General features: G+C 36.6%; 1 long non-coding RNA gene across 1 annotated transcript; it reads right to left on the reverse strand.

Annotated features, from left to right (window-relative positions):
- Positions 1–23: 23 nt before the first annotated feature.
- On the reverse strand, positions 24–9,064 carry LOC139745453 (uncharacterized). The gene is made up of 5 exons (XR_011711893.1): positions 8,839–9,064; positions 7,490–7,534; positions 5,390–5,500; positions 4,588–4,721; positions 24–3,547 (listed from the first exon to the last, which is right to left on the reverse strand). It is a non-coding gene; the product is annotated as an uncharacterized lncRNA (long non-coding RNA).
- Positions 9,065–9,426: the final 362 nt, after the last annotated feature.

Here is a 9,426-nt window from a genome sequence, read left to right on the forward strand (position 1 = left end):
ATCAAAAAACTGATCAAGCACTTCTTGTCTCATATCGACCTTCTGCAAACATGTGCCCAACTGAATGCCTTGTAATCGTCCATCTTGATCATCCTCTATATCATCATCATCATCATTAGTTTCACTTAAATCAAATAGTTTACCACAAGCTGTTTTACTATTTTTGTCTGATAAATCAGAGTCCCATTCGCTATCAATAGCAATATCAGAATACCACTTATTATTCTTTTTCAAATATTCCAATGCAGCTAGGACATTGTTTTTCTTGACAAACTGATATTCATAATGTCCTTTATATGACAGTTTCCTCTTTAGCTTTACGCGAATTAATTGATCATCAGTCTCCGGTCGAGGTAATATCTTTACAGTTTCATTTGTGCGTGAAGGTACACAAACTGTTGGGCCATGCACTCCATATTGTCCTCCTTTAGGCAAATTCAAAACTTTCATAAATGGAATGTTTAGTGCAATCAAATGTGTTTCCAACTGATTCAGATTTCCAAGTTCCGCAGGAATAGCACGTAATTCTAAATTATTTCTGCTAGCTTCAGCAGGCATATTACCAGCTAATAATTTCCTGTGGCAAGTGTAACAAACCCATAAAAAATTTCTTGATGACTTTACTATTTGACAGTCAATATCACAGTCATCGCTGCATGTATGTAAATACTCCTCCTTTAAGCACCTCAAATCGTTATATTTTGCTTTTGTACACTTCAATACTTGATTCTTGAATAATAATTTCAAACATACGCAACATACATATTCAGGGCCGTGTGAAACAATTTCCCTAAATTTTTTCAAAACATGGTCACAATTTCTCATATTCATTTTTTCTTGTTTTTTTCGTTTCATGTTTCTCATTGCAACCTGCTGTCTGTACAAAAAATTTGTCTTGTACTTAATGTTTGAAACTTTCCTCATAATTTTCTTACGCCTCTCTCTGAATAAAGCATTGTTTTGATATCTAGCTTTCCTCATTTTCTTAAGCCTTTCTCTATGTAGAACATTGCACCCATAGTTTACTTTCCTCATTGTCTTCAGCCTTTTTCTGAATGAAGCACTGTTTTGATATTTGGCTTTCATCTTTGTTCTCATCCTTTTCTTAATTTTTTCTCGAAATGAAGCATCATTTTGGTATCTAGCTTTCATCTTTGTCCTCATCATTTTCTTGATTTTTTCTCTTAATAAAGCATTGCGTTGATATCTAGCTCTCATCTTTCTGCTCATTGCTCTCTTGACATTTTCTCTGTAAGTAGGATCGAACAAGTACCTGTTTCTTTGTCTCTCCTTAATTTCTCTTCTCTTTTCGAACCGGTAAGGTTCATCTGTTTGATATTTTACTTTCTTTGCAGCTGCATTTTTTAGTTTGCGGAATAGAAAAGGCTGAACATCTGATAAACATTCTATTTCTAACTGTCTTTGCTCATTTTTTTTCTTTTCTCTCTGTGCTCTCATTCGATCTCTATTTTTTCGTCTGGTAATATTTGCATTACTTTTTTTTCTTTGTTTTTTCCTTTTTGTAGTTTGCCTTGTAGTTTCAACTTCTTCAGATTCTTCAGTATGCCTACTCATTTTAACAGCACGTTCAATGTCATCCTCTAAAACTTCATTGTTCAATACATTTATTTGACAATCACCGACTTGTTTCGTAACTTTTCTCTCAGTTGTGAGTCTTCTCTTTCTTGTCACAGGCGTTTCCATAGCGGTAATGTTTTGTGGTCTTGACAAGTTTTGGCATGAACTTAATGTTTGGATCCTTGGACATACAGACTCTACAACATCGTAATGATTGCCATTTGTGTGTTGCAAGTAAACACCTCTTTGTGATGTAACAATTCCAAACTGAAGTTTGCTTGCACCAAATAATTTCCATTTTGAACAGTTTTCTTCATATGTATAAATATCAGTATCTAGTAGATTTGATAAGGCCATTATTTCCAATTCTGTAGCCCATGTGCCATTGTTGAATACTCTTTCCTTTGCAATGTATTTTACAACATCTGTGTATCCTGATTTTAAAAGGCTTACATAATCTTGCTTGTTTTGTAAAATATGCATAACTGTTGCTTTTCGAACATCACGGTGTGAATCTTCCTTGCCACATGTGACATATGACATAGCTCTGTAAAAGCAATTTCCATCACCACTAATTTTATAGATAGTTAATGGTTGTGACAGGACAGTAATATTACCATTTTCCACCATATCTTTTGGCACATCATTACTGCTACATTTGTCATTAACCTTTATGCCTAATTTGCAACAAAACTTCTCTCTGTCAAATTTATTCACAGGTGTGTACATGAGATTAATCTTTTTAATTTCTCCCACTTGCTTCACCTCGGATGCATCAACATCGACTACTGTCTGTTGACATGTGTTTTGTAATGGAATTTGTGTCTCTTGCAAGTTTGACACCATTATTTGTTTGGACATCATTTTCTTCACTCTAACACTGCCTTTCTTCAATGTCAAGTTTTCGGTAGCCTTAGATGATTCATGATGACTTTCTTTTTTACTTTCCACATTTGCATCTGAATTCACATGAAACACACTTAATTTTTCATCCAAAGTACTAGACTGAACAGCAGTTACACTTTCAACTACATCAAAATGATTGCTTCCAGTGAACACAATATATATGCCTCTTTCAGTTGTTACCTTGTTATAGTACCCCGGTTTCCTTGCAGACAAAATTTGCCAATTTTTTGTACGATCATCATACACATATATATCACAATCTAGCATATGTGCCATTGAACTAATATCAGTGTGACCAGCCCATGTTCCTAAATCCATCAATTTCTCTTGAAGTACAAAGTCCCTGACATTCTGATATTTCACTGTGTTAATTAAATTTTTAAATAAATCACCCGTTTCCAGTAAATGTGCCACATTGGATTTCCTGAGCATGAAATGGTTTCCTTCACTGCCAGTAACTACATGAGAAATACTTCTGTAAAAGCAGTTGCCATCACCCATAACTCTCTTGATATTTACAGGTTTCCTCATACACAAATTTTCATTTGTATCTTCCACTGGTTCACTGGCTGCGCCACAGTAATTGACATTTAATCTATTGCACAAACACTGCTTGTCTACATATGTAATTGGTGCAAATTTGAAGTTTCTATCTCTTCTTTGTGTTGTCTTTTCAAGTGAAACAAATTCAACTTCATTCTCACTTCCATAGTCATCACTGCTTACATTAACTCTGGTTTCCTTTATTGTTACATTTTGAGTCTCATCACTATAACTCAGATTTCTTTCAATATGATGACAATGTTGCGAATAGTCGCTGTTTTGATCATTTATATTCCCACACGCAGTATTTAGGGTCTTTGATCTCTTAGAGCCACTAGTTGTCAATACATTTTTCTTAGAATTGAATTCTACTGCCAGACCGGTTAATTCAAACTGAGTAGTACGTAAATCACATGCCATAGATTTTGCCAAATTCAAACAGTGTACCTGTATACCTTGCCATGATGAAATGCTAAGCAAGACACTGCATCCATCTTGTACCAAGTATCCATCATGACTTCTGGAATGAGAATCAAACACATAATAACCACTGTGATGCCTAATGATTGCAAATGTACTCTCAGCAAAATTCATAAGACATGCATCATATCGGCACAGTTCTTGTTCTAATGCTTGACTCAATGGCAAAGCACCAAAATTTGACAAATTGTTTTGATCTCCTTCCAACACTCCATATTTCGATTCACCATAGGTTATTTGAAATTTTTCATCCAGAATATGAAGTTCCTTCGGTAATTCATCTATCATTACAAGCTCTTCATTCAGTTGTGAATCCTTCTTTATGTAATAATACAACTCATTCCCAAGTGTCAGAATCTGATCAAGATCACGAGGTCTCATTTCGATTCCATTCTTTGTTTGAATGTAGAGAACTGCCACAATAGAATTACATGCACATTGTTTGCCAGCAGTATAACCAAATCGTTGATCACCTTGATTAAAATTTCCTTGTGCGATTGTTTTAGTCAGAGGATATGATTGCCTTCTATCATATTCTGAATCTGAAAGAGAAACAGGCTTACAGACACGTTCTTCAGTCTCTAAATCATTTGCAGCTGGTTCACCATCTAATATAAGTACAGACGATTCTTGAACATCATATGAATTATGGTGGTCAACACTATTTGCAGAACCAGCATTCATTACTATGCAATCAGATGGATTAATAGTTTTTTCACGTTCAGGCAGGAATATTGATTCATTACAAACTTGAACACACATGTTTTGCATACCTGAAACAGGTTTGTGACACGGAGAGTGAACATTTACATTTGTAGTAGAATTCACAGAGAACAATTCATTCACTGATATTTGACTGTCACCTTCAACATCTTTTGTTTCGCTGTAACATGGGTTTAGTTCATGCATATCGTGGATTCTGTCACACTTCACTTTGGACATATCATTCGAGCCTGTGTTGTCTCTATTTGTGGAATTACTGTCCTCACGGTCAGATATTTCATTCTTACACAACTTTTCATTCTTTGCTGCATGTTCTCCTTCAAAAATGTCATGTTTCACCTTTTCATTGTTACGCACCTGTGAGTCAGCATTTTTAACCACTGGCACACTTTGTTTGTTGCGGATCTTCGTGAAACGACCTTTCTTTCTTGGTTGCCGTGCATTTCCACCTCCATAGAGCCTGTTTACATTCCAAACTTCTTTTTCAATGTCTGTGGAAAGGACAGAGACACATGTAGCCTGATCACCACTCAGTACGAAACATCCATTAGTCATATTCGGAGTGCTTTTAGCCACATCAGCCCAACTTCTCTGTGTTTTTGCATAGATTTGCTCAGAGTATTTTGCCATAACATGAGGTGACTGAACACACTTTGAATATACATTCAATACAGATTCAGTATACACCTGCAGACTATCATTTCGTTCTGTGTCCAAGTTTCGATTCATATTTCGCTTCACGAGTTCACCATGTTCTTCTTGCCTTGTTTCTACTTTTGATTTTTTGCCTTTGCTGGTCTTGGCTCTTCTCTGTTTTTCAAGATAGTAGCCTTTCATTGCTTTGCCAATGTAGGTCACGCCAGGTTGGAGAATCACACCATTTACTGATCTCACTGTGCTCTTGTTATTGGTCTTGGTCTTAGGATTGTTAGTCATTGTTTGGGATGTTGTCAGTTTGGCCTTCTCAATCACTTTTGTCTTCCTTGATTTCACAGTTGTCCAACCATCATCAACTGCAGTTTCTAATGGTTCAAATTGCCTCCTAGTGAGATTTGAGATGAATGTCGGATCTGATTCATCTCTGTCACAATTTGCTCTTTCCTCCACACACACATTTGTCATTTCTAGAACACCACGTTTGTTCTTTCTTCTCACATACCTCTTTTTCAGTCTCATCTTCGTTGGTTTCTTTCTCTGGTTGCTCTTGCGTGATGTAAGTGAAACATCAACATGAAAATCTTCATCACCAAGGTCTTCGAGAAGTTCGTATCTATTGAAATGACAAGGAATGCCAATTTTGTCAAAGATGCGATGGGCAATATTATTGCTTCCACATGCTGAACATATCCAAATCAACCTTGCATCACACATTCTAGCCTCATGAGAAATAGTTCCTGTACACATCACATGAAACTGCTTGCCACAATCCTCACATGGTACTCTGCTTTCATTTTCATTGATCACACTGCAACATGCATCACATTCACTGACCTCTACATTTCTCATCAAGTCACAACTATGGAGGATATCTAGGATATCACCAATAACAATCTTGAATTCACTTGCTTCCATTGTCAAACTACAGGGCTTTCGAATCTTTGAAAGTATAATGGTACCTATTACTAAATAAATGTATATCAATCAACTGTCAATCAACACAGTTATATTCCTTGAATCACTATACTTTTATGAATCACACCTACTCCACTAGTACTGCGATTGGTAACAAAATTGTCGGATTGAATAGCTTTGAAAGTTGCACTAATACATGTGTACAGTACATGTACTATATTTCACTGCAATACAAATTCCAGCAGTAAGCTGCAACACCGATCCATATAATGTTTCTACCAACAGGTGGGGATATTTCTACAATGTTTGCTTGTTTCTAGCAACAGGTGGCACTCTTTGTCTGTTACGTGCTTCAATTCCTACTTTATAGAAAAGCTATGCCAATTTCCTTTTACGATATCTGCCAACAGAAATTTCAGCTTCAATTCTCTAACATTTGATTTGACTAAATTATGCCTTTATCTCGAGATTATGCTCTTTGTAAAAAAGGTTACAATTTTACCAATTATGCTTTTGCCTTAACTGCACAATAATCGGTCTCCCTTATATGTTTTTCTCTTAGGGTAGGGTCTTTCGCAACAAAAATTTCAATTTCACCAATTATTCTTTGTCTTCACTGACAATTAAAGAAACAGTAATGTTTCTGTTTTGAGATGACTCCTTTTGCAATAAAGGTATGTCTTTTACTAATTGTGCTTTTGTTTTCACAGCCCAATATTTATAAATAGCCCTTTAAGGTGCAATATTAACGTCTCTCCCTTCATTTACTATGACTAAAATGCTTTTATCTGAAGATGGCGCTCTTCAATTATTCTTTTATCCTATTAACAATTAACGAAAATTCAAGACTCAAGATACCAAAAAATATTTTTACATAAAATTTTTAGTATACTTCTCGCCTCACCTCATAAATTGTTTCTCACACTTTTAACAATTCCTTCAAAATTTCAACTCCTAGCTATTAGCTCTTGCCAACTGTAGTTGATTTATTTGCAGCAACTTTCAATGCAGAATATATCAAATATCAAATAATCCTTGAAGGTGCAAATTTTGTCTACCCCAATTAGTTTACAACACTATAATGCTTTCGTCTTATGACGGCACTCTTTAATAATCTTTCAGTGTAATCTGGACTCTTAAACACCTTTTCTCAAATTAACTGTTTCTATTTTCAAGTTTCCAGCAAACTTCTCGCCTTCTCTAGGACAATTCTCTTTCCAGTTTTTAACTATCCTTTTAAAGAATGCACTCTTTCATTCAAACACTCTTTAAAACTCTGTTATTCTGCTTAATTTTTACTCCTTTTTCGTCAACTCTCACTCTTCCTCTCTTTGATTTCACTCTTTTTCTCTTTGACTCTAACCCTTTCTGCCTCTGATTCTGAAACTTTCTCTCCTTCTGATACTGTCTTATTCTCATGCACTCAGAAGTTCTCTGTTCTCAGCTTTCTTCAAGTTCAAGTTAAGGTATTTCAGGTAAAGTTCAAGTTAAGGTATTTCAGGTAAAGTTCAGGTATTTCAGGTATATTTCAGATATTTCAGGGATGAGTTCGTGAATTCCAGGATGAATTTCCAGATGTAATCTCAGTGAATATTCACTGAATATTCAAGGATGAAGGTGAAATGGTATGAGATGAAATGTAGGATGAAGATGATTCAACAAATAACAAACACAAACACAAACGTACTTTCAACAAAGACCAACATAAATCTCCTTCCAAAGCAACCAGTACCTGCAGAAAGAAAAGAAAGGAAAAATACAAACGTTACAACAATACCTGTATAGGCTATACAGTGAACTCTCTACAATTATCACTGATACGACGAAGTTCACTATAACAAGGTAATTTTTTTGTGGTCCTAGATTGTAATTTCAATTTGTATTGTATTATTTTTGTAACCCTGATATAACAAGGTTTCATTATAACAAGCACATTTTTCTGGTCCTGAGGACCTTGTGTTAAGGACAGACCACTAATAATGTGAGGTACACACATTCTGAAAATACATACCGGTACTTGAGAGGAATATGAGGCACAACACCCAAATTTTTTATACAAATCTTTGTAAAATTATTTTACTGTTCCTGCAATCTAAACAATTCTTATAACAAAGGAAAACCATCTTTTAAACTTATAATCTTGCTTAAAAACACATTTTTCACTGTGCACACATCTGCACAGGGAAACCCTATTGTTATAACACGGTCAGCATAACTCAGTGAAATTAGGTCAAAGTCAAGCTTGTGATGTGTAATTGTGGGACTACATATTGGAAAATAAATGACTTCTCTTCAGTTACATTTCATGATTAAACAGGAATGATACTTCTGTATGACAAAACAAGGTCCAGGCTAAGTAACGTTATATTTCTTCCCCTGCATGCCCCCTATAAAAAAAGGTGAAATGAAAGGGTTGTTGTTGTTGGTGGTGCTTAAAGGCGCATCATTCAATATTGAATATTTACGGGACAGGAAAGGGGGACAGGGAATATTTACGGGACAGGAAAGGGGGACAGGAATCACCGCTATATAGCACTGTAAAATACGCCCTCTACTGGTCGTGGTGTTAGCTACGCATTAAAGTATGGCGCCCGCATCTCGCCCAGATTTGGCAGAAGCAAATCACCAGAGTAACGCTAAGCCCTCTTAGTCAACGTCAACTCTTAAAGTAGGTTCTTTGGAACTTAGCCTTCCTAGTAATTACATAGCAAATCATGATATGGCTCACACCTTGTCCATTCAGGAAACGCGGTCTAACGTTAAAAACTTCGCAACTTCCTTCCTGATACTCCTGACATTTAAACGTACGGTCTACGCACTACAACAGCTTCGTACACGTATAGGGCCTGAGCTGTGGTGATACGATGGGCATGTCCCCAGACACTACTGAACACATAAGAGTGATACTACTGATAGACCCTAACGTTTATTATAGTCACTAACACTAACAGCACCACGACTACACACATGAAATTTTGTTCTAAAAACCCAAACATCTGTGTTTAGGCATGCCTGCGTTTACAGACTAATACCCACCTGGTACTCGAACTCCAAACTAATCAAACCGTCAGTCTCACGCAAAGGTCTTCAGAAGTCGTATTTGTGAGCCTGTCGCTGCGCTGCCACGCCAATGCAGTAGGTTACGAATTGACAAACACGTACACCACCTCCGTATTGTATATGTGGGTAAGGTACTACGCATAAAGCATGGAGCTACTAACAGAGTAGAGCCATGGTATAAGCGTACGAGCACGCGTGCGCTTCTATACTCTTTGGTACGTACGTACACTCCACGCAGGCATGCACTGTGTGGATCACGGAGGGAGCACTGCGAGAGACGCGATACTACCATGGAAAGCCCGTCGCACACGCCCGAGAATTCGTGGGTGTTTCATAAAGCTGTTCGTAAAGTCACCAACAACTTTCGACCGACTGGTGATCAGTTCTTGTGCTGAATTATTGAAATTCTAATAACTATAGCAATCGAAAAGTGATCACCAGTCGCTCGTAAGTTGTTCGTAACTTGATATACGAACAGCTTTATGAAACAATTTACGCACAACTTTGTCTTCACATACTAGCAGGGGCGTCACCAGCTTTTTTTCAAGGGGGGTGCGTTTTGAC

The sequence above is a fragment of the Diadema antillarum genome, unplaced genomic scaffold (genome assembly GCF_040938485.1).
Source record: "Diadema antillarum isolate AM-2024a unplaced genomic scaffold, OU_Dant_1.0 seq00001267_RagTag, whole genome shotgun sequence".
NCBI lineage: Eukaryota > Metazoa > Echinodermata > Echinoidea > Diadematoida > Diadematidae > Diadema > Diadema antillarum.